Here is a 15,378-nt window from a genome sequence, read left to right as displayed (position 1 = left end):
CTTTGTCTGGTTTTAGTATCAGGGTGATGGTGGCCTCGTAGAATGAGTTTGGGAGTGTTCCTTCCTATGCAGGTTTTTGGAAGAGCTTGAGGAGGATGAGTGTAGCTCTTCTCTAAATGTTTGATAGAATTCACCTGTGAAGCCATCTGGTCCTGGGCTTTTGTTTGTTGGAAGATTTTTAATCACAGTTTCAATTTCATTACTTGTGATTTTGTCTGTTCATATTTTCTATTTCTTCCTGGTTCAGTCTTGGAAGATTATACCTTTCACCTTTCTAAGAATTTGTCCATTTCTTCCAGGTTGTCCATTTTAATGGCATAGAGCTGCTTGTAGTAGTGTCTTATGATGCTTTGTATTTCTGCGGTTTCTGTTGTAACTTCTCCTTTTTCATTTCTAATCTTATTGATTTGTGTCCTCTCCCTCTTTTTCTTGATGAATCTGGCTACAGGTTTATCAATTTTGTTTACCTTGAAAACCCAGCTTGTAGTTTTATTGATCTTTGCTATTGTTTTCTTTGTTTCTATTTCATTTATTTCTGCCGTGATCTTTATGATTTCTTTCCTTCTGCTAACTTTGGGTTTTGTTTTTTCTTCTGTCTCTAGTTCCATTAGGTGTAAGGTTAATTGTTTATTTGTGATTTTTCTTGTTTCTTGAGGTAGGATTGTATTGCTATAAACTTCCTTCTTAGTACTGCTTTTTCTGCATCCCATATGTTTGGATGTCATGTTTTCATCTGTAGGTATTTTTTGATTTCCTCTTTGATTTCTTCAGTGATCTCTTGGTTATTTAGTAACAAATTGTTTAGCCTTCATGTGTTTGTGTTTTTTACATTTTTTTCCCTGTAATTGATTTCTGATTTCATAGCATTGTGGTCGGAAAAGATGCTTGATATGATTTCAGTTTTCTTAAATTTTCTGAGGCTTGATTTATGACCCAAGGTGTTATCTATCCTGGAGAATGTTCCATGTGCACTTGAGAAGAAAGCGTATTCTGCTGTTTTCAGATGGAATGTCCTGTAAATATCAATTTAATCTACCTGGTCTATTTTGTCATTTAAAGCTTGTTTTTCCTTATAAATTTTCTGTCTGGATGATCTGCCCTTTGGTGTAAGTGAGCTGTTAAAGTCCCCCACTATCACTTGTTACTGTCAGTTTCCTCTTTTATAGCTATTAGCATTTGCCTTATTTATTGAGATGCTCCTATCTTCGGTGCATATATATTTATAATTGTTATATCTTCTTCTTGGATTCATCCCTCGATTATTTTGTAGTGTCCTTCCTTGACTCTTGTAACATCCTATATTTTAAAGTCTATTTTATCTGATATGAGTATTGCTACTGCAGCTTTTTTTGATTGCCATTGGCCTGGAATATCTTTTTCCATCCCTTCACTTTCAGTCTTTATATGTCCCTAATTCTGAAGTGGGTCTCTTGTAGACAGCATATATATGGGTCTTGTTTTTGTATCCATTCAGCGAGCCTGTGTCTTTTTGTTGGACATTTAATCCATTCACATTTAAGGTAATTATCGATATGTATGTTGCTATTACCATTTTCTTAATGCTTCTGGTTTGTTTTTATAGGTCTTTTCCTTCTCTTGTGTTTACTGCCTAGAGAAGTTCCTTTAGCATTTGTTGTAAAGCTGGTTTGGTGGTGCTGAATTCTCTTAGCTTTTGCTTGTCTGTAAAGGTTTTAATTTCTCTGTTGACTGAATGAGATCCTTGCTGGGTAGAGTAATCTTGGTTGCAGGTTTTTCACTTTCATCACTTTAAATATGTCCTGCCACTCCCTTCTGGCTTGCAGAGTTTCTGCTGAAAGATCAGCTGTTAACCTTATGGAGCTTACCTTGTATGTTATTTGTTGCTTTTCCCTTGCTGCTTTTAATATTTTTTCTTTGTATTTAATTTTTGATAGTTTGATTAATATGTTTCTTGGCATGTTTCTCCTTGGATTTATCCTGTGTGGGACTCTCTGCACTTCCTGGACTTGATTGACTCTTTCCTTTCCCATATTAGGGAAGTTTTCAACTATAATCTCTTCAAATATTTTCTCAGACCCTTTCTTTTTCTCTTCTTCTTCTGGGACCCCTATAATTTGAATGTTGGTGTGTTTAATGTTGTCTCAGAGGTCTCTGAGACCATCCTAAATTCTTTTCATTCTTTTTTCTTTATTCTGTTCCATGGCAGCGAATTCAACCATTCTGTCTTCCAGGTCATTTATCCATTCTTCTGCCTCAGTTATTCCCCTATTGGTTCCTTCTAGTGTGTTTTTCATTTCAGTTATTGTATTGTTCATCTCTCTTTGTTTTTTCTTTAATTCTTCCAGGTGTTTGTTCTTTAATTCTTCTAGGTCTTTGTTAAACATTTCTTGCATCTTCTCGATCTTTGCCTCCATTCTTTATCCAAGGTCCTGGGTCATCTTCACTATCAGTATTCTGAATTCTTTTTCTGGAAGGTTGCCTATTTCCACTTCATTTAGTTGTTTTTCTGGGGTTTTATCTTGTTCCTTCATCTGCTACATAGTCCTCTGCCTTTTCATTTTGTTTATCTTTCTGTGAATGTGGTTTTCATTCCGCAGGCTGCCAGATTGTAGTTCTTCTTGCTTCTGCTGTCTGCCTTCTGGTGGATGAGGCTATCTAAGAGGCTTGTCCAGCCTTCCTGATGGGAGGGATTGGTGGTGGGTAGAGCTGTGTGTGGCTCTTGTGGACAGAGCTCAGTAAAACTTCAGTCTGCTTTTATGCTGATGGGTGAGGCTGAGTTCCCTCCCTGTTGGTTGTTTGGCCCAAGGCAACCCAACACTGGAGGCTACAGGCTCTTTGGTGGGGCTAATGACGGACTCCAGGGGGACTTATGCCAAGGAGTACTTCCCAGATCTTCTGTTGCCAGTGTCCTTGTTCCCATGGTGAGGTACAGCCACCCCCCACCTCTGTAGGAGACCCCCCAACACTAGCAAATAGGTCTGGTTCAGTCTCCTGTGGTGTCACTGCTCCTTCCCCGGGTCCCAATGCGCACACTACTTTGTGTGTGCCCTCCAAGAGTGGAGTCTCTGTCTCCCCCAGGCCTGTCGAAGTCCTGCAATCAAATCCCGCTGGCCTTCAAGGTCTAATTCTCTGGGACTTCCTGCTCCCCTTGCCAGACCTCCAGGGTGGGAAGGCTGGCATGGGGCTCAGATCCTTCACTACAGTGGGTGGACTTCTGTGGTATATTTGTTTTCCAGTTTTATTGTGATCCTACCGTCTCATTGTGGCTTCTCCTTTGTCTTTGGATGTGGGGTACCTTTTTTGGTGAGTTCCAGTGTCTTCTTGTCAATGATTGTTCAGCAGTTAATTGTGATTTCGGTGCTCTTTCAAGAGGGAGTCTTGTGTATTTAATTTTTAATATGGAGAGAGACCAAGTAAAAATGTAGCATAATCCAGCTTTATATTTTCTAGATATTCATCTTCAATTGTTCTTTTTTTTTTTTTTTGCGGTACGCGGGCCTCTCACTGTGTGACCTCTCCCGTTGCGGAGCACAGGCTCCGGACGCGCAGGCTCAGTGGCCATGGCTCACAGGCCTAGCTGCTCCACGGCATGTGGGGTCTTCGCAGACTGGGGCACGAACCCATGTCCCCTGCATCGGCAGGCAGACTCTCAACCACTGAGCCACCAGGGAAGCTCAATTGTTCACTTTTTACTCATTTATTTATAATGCCATCTTTGTCATATTTTAAATTCCCCTACATAGTTAACTATACTGTGATTTTCCTTTATACTTTTAAAATGAGAAACATTCATAGATTAATGTAACAATTTTCACATAATTTGTATATTTTTTAGCTATTTTACTAAATTTGAATTTATTTCTAGTAGGGAAGCAACTGAAATTTTTCATAAATAACTTGCTTCCTCATTTCCAATATTTACATCTTACATTAGTTATCTTTGATTGACCAGCATTTAAAGATTAATTTTTAATATTATTTGTGTTAAAGAGCAAACTGTCGTCTTCTTACAAGAACAAATATTTTCAAGTCTTGCTGAGTTCTACTGTGTTTGGCATTTTCTGTTTTATTTATAGGTGATTAAGTTAAATCCATCTTACAGACCATTTAGGTAATGAAGTTGATATTGTTGCTCTATGAGTAATATTACTTCAGTAGCCAAATATAATACCATCTATATCATATGCTCATAAATTAATGCATTATTGAACATGGCCTTGCGTTGTGAACTGCAATCATATTGTTGGGTAAGAACAGATAGATGAGTATATTTCCTATGCCAGCTATTGTGGGAGCTTATGTGTAATACTCAGAGATTTTCCTGAACTTCAGTAATTTATGGTTATTGACAATATCCCTTGTATACCGAGTCCAGCTTTGGTAGGCATGAAAATTTGTAGTAATTAATTAACTCATTTATTCATCTGTTCATTTACAGAGTGTAATGGTATTTTATTCCCAACTTGCACATTATACTGTAGCCAAGAATATATTCTATTCTGGGCAGAGTTTAATACCTCCAGGATACTGCATTGGTTTCTTGCTCAAATGCAGTTGTCCATTCCAACTGGATCAGTTTCACAGCATGGATCCTGTAAGCCCCCAGCCACATAATAACATAGTACACTTGAAAGTCTTTTTTTTATTTTTGAAAAAGCACATGTTATAATAAAGCAAAAGCAATACCTTGTATACCTCTGGGATTTACAAAAAATCAAATTCAGGCTATGTTATTGCTTTATATATGTATTTTCGTAATTTTGTGAATATAATTGTACTGTAAAACCTGTGTACTCAAATGACCAATCACAATGAAATTTTTACATAAGAAAGCACATGAGTAGTAGCATTGGGAGAATAGTGAAGGAGGCAGACATGAACAAAAAACTTAGAGCACACAATTCTAGTAAAGATATTTTGAGAGAAAGATGCACACACCTGTGCACACACTTGACCCATATTCCAATGAAGATATTTATGATCCAGAATGTCTCGTTTTCATAAAATGAATTGAGAGGTAGATCATAAATGTGTGAGTAGAATGCTTTTTCTTTATGGAAAAAGAAGCCTAAGGATTTTTCTTACAATCCTACTGTTTTAAAACACAGGATTGGCTTGCCACCGTTATAATTACCTAGTTTTAGTGTTATCCCACTTGACTTTCATATCCCCAAGTCTCCGCTCCACATCTGAATATAATAACTCAGACCAAGGCTTTGGAAACTTCCCACAGGAACAATTCCCTCAATTCTCATCTTCGTCGGATAATATGACAGCTTTATCCCTCACTACATCCACTATTATTTTTCAGTTCTCATTATTATACCTTTAATTCTATCTTACCCATTTATTTCTAGTTCTTTACAATTTCTCTTCCTAGTTACAAACTATTATCTCTCTTTTATTATGATTTTTCCCCTAATCATCTTCTATTATCTCTTATTTTAGTACTTGGCTTTCCCTCTTTGATGTCTTTTAGTTTGAACTTCAGGTAATTTGACCCTTTTTGTTAATTCTTTGATTTATCATGGATCCATTATCTATTATTTTTTTCTATCTTTCATCTTTTTCTATATATTGAAATTCACACAATTGTATGGTTTAGCTGCAGCCGGCAGGGTGATGAGCTGTGGAGAGCTGTCAGAAGGTGAACAAACAGGCTTTTATGATAAAAGGTTGAAGTAGAGCATACATGAGGTTAAAAAAAGCATTTATTATAGGATTTAGAGAATTGAATGTACATGACATGATTCTAAAAAAAGGAGAAAAAGTACACTGAGTAGGTAATGACATCATGACAAGAGGAAAGCACTATTTATCTCATCAAAGCTTAGTGAACTTAAATACTAAATCGCATAAAGCATGCGTTTTCAAAATAGTTTGTGGAAGCTTAGATCAGAAAATCCACATTTGAAGTCTGTATGCATACGCCAGAAGCACTGGGTGTTGGAAATAGCACCTGACCTGGGAGGCAGGAGATTTCACCACTTGTTTAACCTTTTTCTTTTTGACTTTTATTTTTTCCTCTATAAAATGGAATTAATAGACCTTATTGCAATAGTTATATATCCTAGGGTCCTAGACTCTTGTCATACCATCTTTGTGGTAACGTCTGGAAGAAAGGTTAAAAACTTTCTATTCATATGTTCTTGAATTTAGGTAGACTTGAATGTAAGTCTGGTCCTCTTGACAACTATCCTAAGCTGCCTCAATTTTCATATATTAAAAAAAAACTTTACTACATACAATGATGCATTTAATCAAAACCCATAGGATGTAAAACGACGAGTTGTTAAAAATAAGTCCTATGAAGAATCTTAATATGTACTTCCTTTGGCTCAGTAATTCTACTTCTAGTAATACGTACAAAGGAAAAAAAAATACAAAGTTAAGGGGAACCCTTTAACTTTAAATGCAAAGGTATTCAATGCAGTGTTTCCTTAAAATAAAATGAGGACATTTTTGAAATGATGTAGCTATCCAGTAGTAAGGAAATGGTTAAGTAAATTGTCATGAAGCATGTTTGAGAAGAGATCCAACATAAAAAATACTTTATTTTTAGGTAAAAAGCATGTTTCAACATTATGTAAATAATAGATCTTAATCGTGTTAAAATGCTTAGAAAGAAAACAAATAGAAAGGCAGAAATCAAAATAGTGTGTTTTGGCAATCTAGATGGCTTTGGGTACTTTTCTATTCTCTAAATGTTCTGTTATAAGATTGTTAATTTTTAATGGAGGGAACAGTAGCATACTCATTTAATAAATCCAGTATAACTTTTTAGGAAATTCCCTGCATTCCTTCTATGTGGCAGGATTATATTTTTGAGACCTAAATGCCGTATCCTGAGGGATGTTTGAGAGCTGTAAATGTGAAACCCAAACTAAATCAAACCAAGCCAAATCTCAGAAAAGACAATCCCAATCTAAGGGATTATACACATTGCCCTGAATTTTGTTTCTTAACATCTTATTGCCTATTGGATAATATAAGAAACAGTGAAGTAATCGGCATTTATTGATCTGGAGTTTTATTTGCCTAATTATGTGTTCGCTCTAGACGCTGGTACTCAGCAGCCAGGTTCTGCACTTGCCCCTTCTGTTTCCTGTCATGTGTTGCTACCTCCACTTCTCAGCCAAAGCATACTGTTTATTTAGTGAAGCACTTTTGTGGGCAGAGTGCTGTCTTTCTGGGACCTGTTGCCTGCCCAGGTTAAAGGATTTTGGAAGCTTCTTATTTGTAATGCACTTTCCTGAAAAACTAATCATTAAACGTAGCGATGTAGGAAAAGCTAGTTGGAAGATGAGGGTAGAAGGAGAAAGCCTGTGTTACTATTGCTCCAAGTGACATGGTAACACAGAAAGTGAAATTTCAGGGATTTTGGGGGTCCTTATTTACTTTGATGCTAACCAGAGTTATGGTTACCTTGGCAACCCTCACAGCTACTGAACATCTAGGTAGGGAACATAGCAGATGCTTCACCCTCTTGTACTCCGCCATGGAGTCAGGAAAAATTAAGTCATGTTAAGTATAGCTCACATGCTCTATGCCTTTTATAGGTGGCTTTTAGAATAACGTAATTTCTTCAGTCACATTTTCTCAAGTCATTATTTCTTTTTCCTTTTTATTTTCTTAAATGGCACAACTCAAAAGAAGCAACTACATTAGAAGCAGGAGAAATGTTCACAAGAGCAAAGTAGAAAGCACAGACTAATTGAAATGATATGAGAAGCCTTTCAAACTCTTCTCCAAAATAGAAATCGGGTTCACTGTATTTAAAAATCCCTGGAAAGGGTTTCCTCATCACGTTTCTGTTTTCAGCTCATTGACTTCTAGCAATGTGCAAATATACTGGATAAGAGAAACAGCTGCTGTTTTAAAATCAACCCCACTATGAGTTTGAATATTCTGCAGAATTGAGAGATGTTTGTCTAAGCACTATGCCTTTCTGCCAACCTCTACTCATGTATAAAATGAAGATGCTACCACATAATCGTGGAGAAGCTTGCTGCTCCAAGTGTGCGTCTGAGGACCATCAGCATCAGCACTGAGTGGGAGCTTATTGAGAGAAGCCTTGAGTGCACAGCCCAAGTCATGTTGTCTCATATCCCCCAGGCCTTCTGGATCATAATCTGTATTGTAACAAGGTCCCCAGGTGATTTGAGATGCACAATATAATTTGAGAGGCACTGGTGGAGATCCTGACAGCATGTCTTGGCTCATGGCAGACGCTCAAAAACTAACCATCCTGTTCCCCTTCCATGTAGCAGATAGAACTTTACTCTTGCTTCAAAACAAATGGACCCTATTTTTAAGGCTACGCAAAAAACCCAAATGGCCATCCTTCAACTCCCTTTGTCATTGTGGATTTTTCACAGACTTGATATTCTGTTCTTCTGTGCAGTTTAACACTTTATTTTTTAAAATTTTGGGCTGTGTTGGGTCTTCGTTGCTGTGCGCAGGCTTTCTCTAGTTGTGGCAAGCGAGGGCTACTCTTCATTGTAGTGCATGGGCTTCTCATTGTGGTGACTTCTCTTGTTGCAGAGCATGGGCTCTAGGGTGCGTGGCACAGTAGTTGTGGTACACAGGCTCAGTAGTTGTGGCGCATGTGCTTAGTTGCTCCACGGCATGTGGGATTTCCCAGACCAGGGCATTGACAGGCAGATTCTTAACCACTGTGCCACCAGGGAAGCCCTTAACACTTTAATCTAGCATTAAACCCAAAATGTGCTTAATTAGTAAAATTATATGCATCATTACCTAATCCAAATGCTTAGCTTTTGGAGGTATTTATGACACATTAAATTCCAATCTACATGCAGGAAGCCTAAGTTAACGTAGCTATACTAAAATCACAATTAAATATTTGAAAAGTAAGTTGAAGAATGAGGAGATTTTTTAGGTAAATTCTAAATTTTTATGAAGTCTGGAATATTTGAGGGCTTTGAGTCACATTTCACGCCTGTCTTTGACCCTCTTTAGCAAGGGACTTGCTACGGTTTATAAAAATGTAATAGAAATAATATGAACTACCTAATCCAGGGTCAGTGCAAGTAGTTACATTTGCCCCTCTGTTATCATGTTTAGAAATGATTGCTTCTTAGATGGACAGGCATCTGCACAGACCCACACACAGGTATATGAGAAGGCCTTCAATACATAAAAATTATATAATCTTATCATTCATCACCGTTCACTTTAAAAATTAGGAAAAAGTTTGAATCATTGAATAAATAAATGCAGTCAGATTATTATTTTCAAATATATACAGTGATTTGAATAAATCATTTAACAAAGTGTTCCCAAGTAGAGATCCTCAGGGACCAGCTTTAATGAAAACTGAAGATGCTTCTGTAATTAACGATCATGTGCATTAAAATTTTACTTTCTTAAACAGTATAAATATGCTTTCTGCCAGGCTTATCTCATCTTAATGATAGCAGGATCCTTTCTCACCTGGTTAATGCTGGTGACAATCTATCACCTCCCCCTTTTACTATCCCACCATGAGCAGGAATGTCATCCACACCAAAAAATGATGGTAGATATTCGATATTGAAGATCTCACAAGAAAGAGATTAGCCTGCATGTATCAGAGATGTCCTGACCCCAACAATCTTTTTTCCTTTCTTTTAACATACTCATTAACTGAGAAAAGTTTCAAGTTCAGACTTTAACCAAGAAAATTTCTCTCACATTCCAAATTAGCAGAGCACATATTGACAAATTTTAAGTTAGAGAACTTGGTAGTCACTTTCCTCACCATGAATGACAAATATAATTATATAGAATAAACCCTCTAGCATTTCTTCCTTTGGCAATTACTATGAGTTGTGTCTGGGGATACAGAGTCTAGCCCTAGCCCCCTGAGTCTTGTAGAATTGACTGGGTCACTTAGCCACTTACAGCCTATTTCCTAGGGAGCAGGGACTCTGTCCTGTTCACTGATGTGTCTTATTGCCTAGAAGTGTAACTACCCTATACATTGAATAAACAAATCTATTAAACCTGCTCTGTCCATCTCTTTACAGGGAGAGTTGAGAGCAGAGCTTCCCAACTGGGGTGACCTGTCCCACTAATAGCCCCAGTTGGTGACAGGTCTGCTGAAATACTGTTCCCCTTAACCTGGGGGCAGCAGGGCAGGGCCTGGGGCAGCTGGAACTCTGAGGGCATTCTCTTAGCAGCTTCTTCCAGTAGCTCAATGGCTCTACAAATAAAGTGTTACCATTTTGTATGTGTGCCATGGCATAGAAAACATTGGAAAGCCCTTCTTTAGAGCAAGAGTGATAAACACAAAATGTCTACAGGGTCCAGGCAGTTAATTTGAGTCAATCAAGCCTGGCATAAATATCTACTAGGTGTTAGTTTGGCCCTGGTTTAGAAAGCAGACATAATGAACATGAAAATGTTATATCAAACTGAAATTGATCATGGGAACTTAAATCCTGAAGGCATCAGACACAGATATATAATATAGAAAGTGAACATCTTCATGGAATTATTAATATATTTCTGATTTGAGTTACACAGATATCAGCCTCTGAAACATACGGAATTAGAATGCCATACTTCTGCCTGTTAGTTTTATCCTCTGAACCTCTACCCTTTTTGGTCCTCATTTGTTTTTCCATGTATTTCACCTTTTCTATTACCAATTAGAGTTCATTTCTCTCACGTCTATTCCAAGCTTGCACATGTAAATGCACACACCAATTTGTGTCATAATTTTTATTTTGTGGCCTCATCGTGTGTTTTTAGTTCTTGATACCACAACTCCTTTTTTCCCATCTTTTATGTAAGTGCCTAGAAAGCACCAGGCATTATACTAAAGTCTTGGGAAAAAGATTAATATGACATGAATTGTGTCTTGAGAAGCTCATATTATAGTAGAAGGAGACTGTATGATAAACCTTTAATGAAAATAATAATAAAATTTTATTGAGAAGTAATAAAATTCCTTGGGTACTAGGAATTTTTCTAAGCAAATTTGCACTTATCATCTCATTTAATCCTCATGAAATACATGTTTAGATCCTATTTGCTAATCCAAATTTTCTGAAAGCTACCAAAGGGATGCTAGGATTTTAGGACAGTAAATTCCAAGATGGTGGACAGTCTTGATACATTTTCTTGATACGTTCTTACTATATGCACTCAGCTGCCCTTGCATTCCTGGTCTTTCTCTCATTCCAAACACACAGGTACTTGCATAGCCATGATCTGTGCATATGTAAGGGTTTATTATGGTTTGGGTTTGACATGCTTCCATATTTAAAGGATGTCAGAGAATCTCAGGATATACGTGTGTGTGCATATTTATACACATAAACTGTAATTTATTAAGAGTTATCAATGAAGAAGGAATTCTCTGTAGGGTATCGCCACTACTCACAGTAGTCCTGCAAGGTAATAATAACAATATCCATTTTAAAAATGAAGCTAAGGGCTTCCCTGGTGGCGCAGTGGTTGAGAGTCCGCCTGCCGATGCAGGGGGCACGGGTTCGTGTCCCGGCCTGGGAAGATCCCACATGCCGCGGAGCGGCTGGGCCCGTGAGGCATGGCCGCTGAGCCTGCGCGTCCGGAGCCTGTGCTCCGCAACGGGAGAGGCCACAACAGTGAGAGGCCCGCGTACCACAAAAAAAAAAAAAAAAAAAAGAAGCTTAAAGGGAGTAGGCAGTTTGTCCAACTTCACATAAATAGTAAGTACCAAAGCTTAGATTCATATTCATATTTGACTTTAAAATCTAGGTTTAGCCATTGCTTCTCTCTTACTTAAAGTAATTTAGTCCAGCCATTCATCTGATACTCATAACACATCTGCAACTTCCCTGTCAAGTGGTAAAACAGCTTATGCCTTCAAAATGGAAATGACAGAGTTCCTATGTCATCTAGAGACACCTTGGACAGCTCTTGGCTTTGAAAGTTAAAATATCATAAAGTTGAAAACATCTTAAAAATGAAATCCTTCTTCCAATGAGGATGTTCAGATTCTGTCGCTTGAACTATGTAGACGTTGTTTACTTTTTCTTTTTTAGCAATCCTTTTGTCTTCTCTGAACTTTCCTTTTTTCAAGAGTAACTATCTCTGGTTCTTCATCTGGTCTTCGTAGTGCAGTTTCAATTCTCTTCCCTTTCCCTGTTCCTCTTGGAACATGTCCAAAGTTAATAAACCAAGTGTGATGTGCTCAGCCAGCTCTTCATCCTCTTTCTTCTAGTAACAGATTCTGCTTTTCCCCACACCCTAGGCAGCCACTGGCCAAGAAAGTGATCATATGACAAAATCATGGCCAACCATATTACCCCATCTCTCTGACAGTAGTGATTCGGACAATGGTTTCTATATGGCTACAGCATGGCCAAACAGAATTCTTCTCAGGGATTGCCATCAGGGTACAGGGCCAGAAGCTTTCTCTTTCCACCGTAACAGCTAAGCTGAGACTCTTGATAGTAATGGTCCCTGACAGTGGTGAAGGCCTGTATGAAATAACAGAGGGTAAGACCAGCATGCAAAATGAGCAGTGATAAGCAGAGATGAGAAATTCGCTCTGAGACCCTATTTTCCATCCCTCAAGTCAAGGTTCTAGCAGCTCTTTCTCCAGGTTTGTAGGTTACCTGAAAACTCTTCTCAGCCCTGTAAGCCAAAAAATTCCTTTCTTGCATATGGAGTCTCTGTCATTAACAAGGAAAAAATCCTCATCAATGCACCCCATATTAAGGTATAGAGTTTGGAACTGAAAATACTGAAAAAAACAAGCGTGCCACCTCCCTTTCTTCAGATAATCTTATCCTACAGTAAGACCTCAGAATCTTTTCATTTTCTCAGCAGCCACGTCAACACTCCTGACTCAGAATGAGCTTGTTAACAAATAAAATACCTATGAATTTCATATTTAATCTGATGTATTAATGAGTTTAGATCCTTTTAGAGCCCGATTCTAGAGTCCAACATATTTGTTCTTTCTCCAGTTTCATGTAATTTGAAAAGCTTGTACTTCCTGACTATAGCTTGGTGACCTTGGACCAATCTTTCAATTTAGGTAATATAAAATTTGAAAACTATCTATCTTTTTGGTTATTGTGGGGATACCTAACACATAGTAGGTGCTCAAATGTGGTAGCTATTTTTAAAAAGAAAGAAAGAAAAAAGAGACCTTTGATAAACAATAGAAAATTGTGCTCTAGGAATTAATCAGTTCAGTAACTGGGATCTTTGATATGGTTGTTAGGCACTTACTTATGAATCTATTTCCCTGTGCGATTATCCAGGTTATGTTTCTGTTTTGACTGTGCCAAATGCCTTGCTTAATCCAGATGAACATAAGCCACCTCTTTAGAATTTTTGTCCAAAGAAGAATGAAGCTAGTCTGACCCGACTCATCCTTTATAAACTCCTCCTAGCTTCTGCGGATCTCCACTTTCATTTCTAATGTTCGCAGACCATCTCTTTTTTTTTTTTTTTCCTTTCCTTTTTGACTGTGCACATTGTTCTTTATTGATGATACATGACCAGGTAGGGCTCCCTAATCCTCTCCCTCTTCTTCAGGAGCTCTGGGATGGAAACTGTTGAGGATGGGATATTCTCAGTGTGTTGGGGGATTGAGTTGGAGCAAGAACTCCTTAGGAGCTGAGGGCTTCTTTCTTCCTTATCTTGTTTTCACTGAGGCTGGTGGTCCAGGGATCTCTTACTCCTTGGAAGCCATATGGACCATAAAGCCAACCACCCTTTTGCTGTAGCCAAACCCATTGTCATAACAGGAAATGTGTTTGACAGAGCAGCCACCGAGGGCAATGCCAGACCAGCATCAAAGGTGAACGTGGGAGTATCACTGTTAAAGTCGCAGGAGGCAGCCCGTCCTCAGTGTAACCCAGGATGTCATTTAGGGGGCCCTCTATTGCCTGCTTCACCACCTTCTTTCTCAATGTCATCACATTTGGTGGCTTTCTCCAGACCACAGGTTAGATTCTTGACTCATTGGAGCTGGGATTTGGGATCTGGGAGGCCATGCCAGTGAGCTTCCAATTCAGCTCAGGGGTGACCTTGCCCACAGCCTTAGCAGTGCCCATAGAAGCAGGGATGATGGTCTTCTGGGCAGCCCCACAGCCATAATACCACAGCTTCCCAGAGGAGCCATCTGCGATCTTCTGGGTGGCAGTGATGGCATAGACCGTGGCCATGAGTTCCTCCATCATGCCAAAGTCATCATGGATGACCTTGCCCAGAGGACCCAAGCAGTTGGTGGTAGAGGAGTCATTGCTGACAATCTTGAGGTTATTGTCATACTTCTCATGATTTATGCCCAAACATGCGGACATCGGCAGAATGGACAGAGATGAGGATGACCCTTTGGCTCCATCCTTTCATAAGCCCCAACCTTGTCCAAGTTAGTGAAGACATCAGTGGATTCTACAACATATTTAGCACCAGCATCACCCCATTTGATGTGGGTGGAAGCTTGCTCCTAGAAGATGAAGATGGGCCTTCCGTTGATGACAAGCTTCCCATTCTCAGCCTGATTGTGTCATAACTTGCTATGGGTGGAATCATACTGGAGCATGTAGACCATGTAGCTGAGGTCAGTGAAGGGGTCATTGATGTGCAGTATCCATTTTGACAGAGTTAAAAGCATCCTGGCGACCAGGCATCCAATGTGGACAAATCGATTTACTCTGACCTTCATGACTGTCTCAGGGATGGGGCCAGTATTGCACAAGAAGATGCAACTGTCTGTCAAAGAGGGAAGAGCAGAGAGCCCCACTTCTTTAATAATTATGAAATTGTGCTTGAGATTCACCTGAGGCTTTAAGGTCTAAAGTTTGTATGTAGCTAATTACTGTCCTTTTTTAAAAATAAGAACCACTGTTTATTTGCAGCCTTGTGGCACCAAGACCGTCGAAAACAGCACAATAATTTCAAACACAGGTTTTTTAGTAGCCTGAAATGTAGCCTCATTTAATTCAACAGGTGCTTTCCTATAATTCATCCAACTACACATAATAGGAAGTTCCTCTTACCAATAATGTTCGTTATGCTTTTTTTTCAGTCTGAAGATCATTCTCAACACATAAAAATTATGTATATATAAAAATATATGAATATATGTATATAATTTTTAGTTCATAAAAGAAATCATTACATGTCAAAATTTCAAGTTTACTTTATTACCCTTGCTCTGGAAATCGGCATACGTGCATCTAGGGTTATAAATGTTATTCCCTGCTTGCTCTCAACTGTTTTCGTGAGTGAATCACTGGGCACCACCTACACTTTGTTCTCATGTCAGACCTGCAGTCCTCCATAATAGCAGTCAGTCTCACAGGTTTATCTGTGTACTTTTTTCCTTTCTCTTTCACATCCAGTTTAATCATTTGATTATGCCAGATACAGTTTAGACAAATACAT

General features: G+C 38.6%; 1 pseudogene; it reads right to left on the bottom strand.

The window, feature by feature from the left end:
• Positions 1-13,660: 13,660 nt before the first annotated feature.
• LOC132525202 (glyceraldehyde-3-phosphate dehydrogenase-like) lies at positions 13,661-14,575 on the bottom strand (annotated as a pseudogene).
• Between the last annotated feature and the right edge of the window lie 803 nt (positions 14,576-15,378).

This window comes from Lagenorhynchus albirostris, chromosome 9 (genome assembly GCF_949774975.1).
Source record: "Lagenorhynchus albirostris chromosome 9, mLagAlb1.1, whole genome shotgun sequence".
Classification (NCBI taxonomy): Eukaryota; Metazoa; Chordata; class Mammalia; order Artiodactyla; family Delphinidae; genus Lagenorhynchus; species Lagenorhynchus albirostris.
The sequence above is the reverse complement of the archived record's forward strand: the minus strand, read 5'-3'. Positions and strand labels throughout refer to the sequence as shown.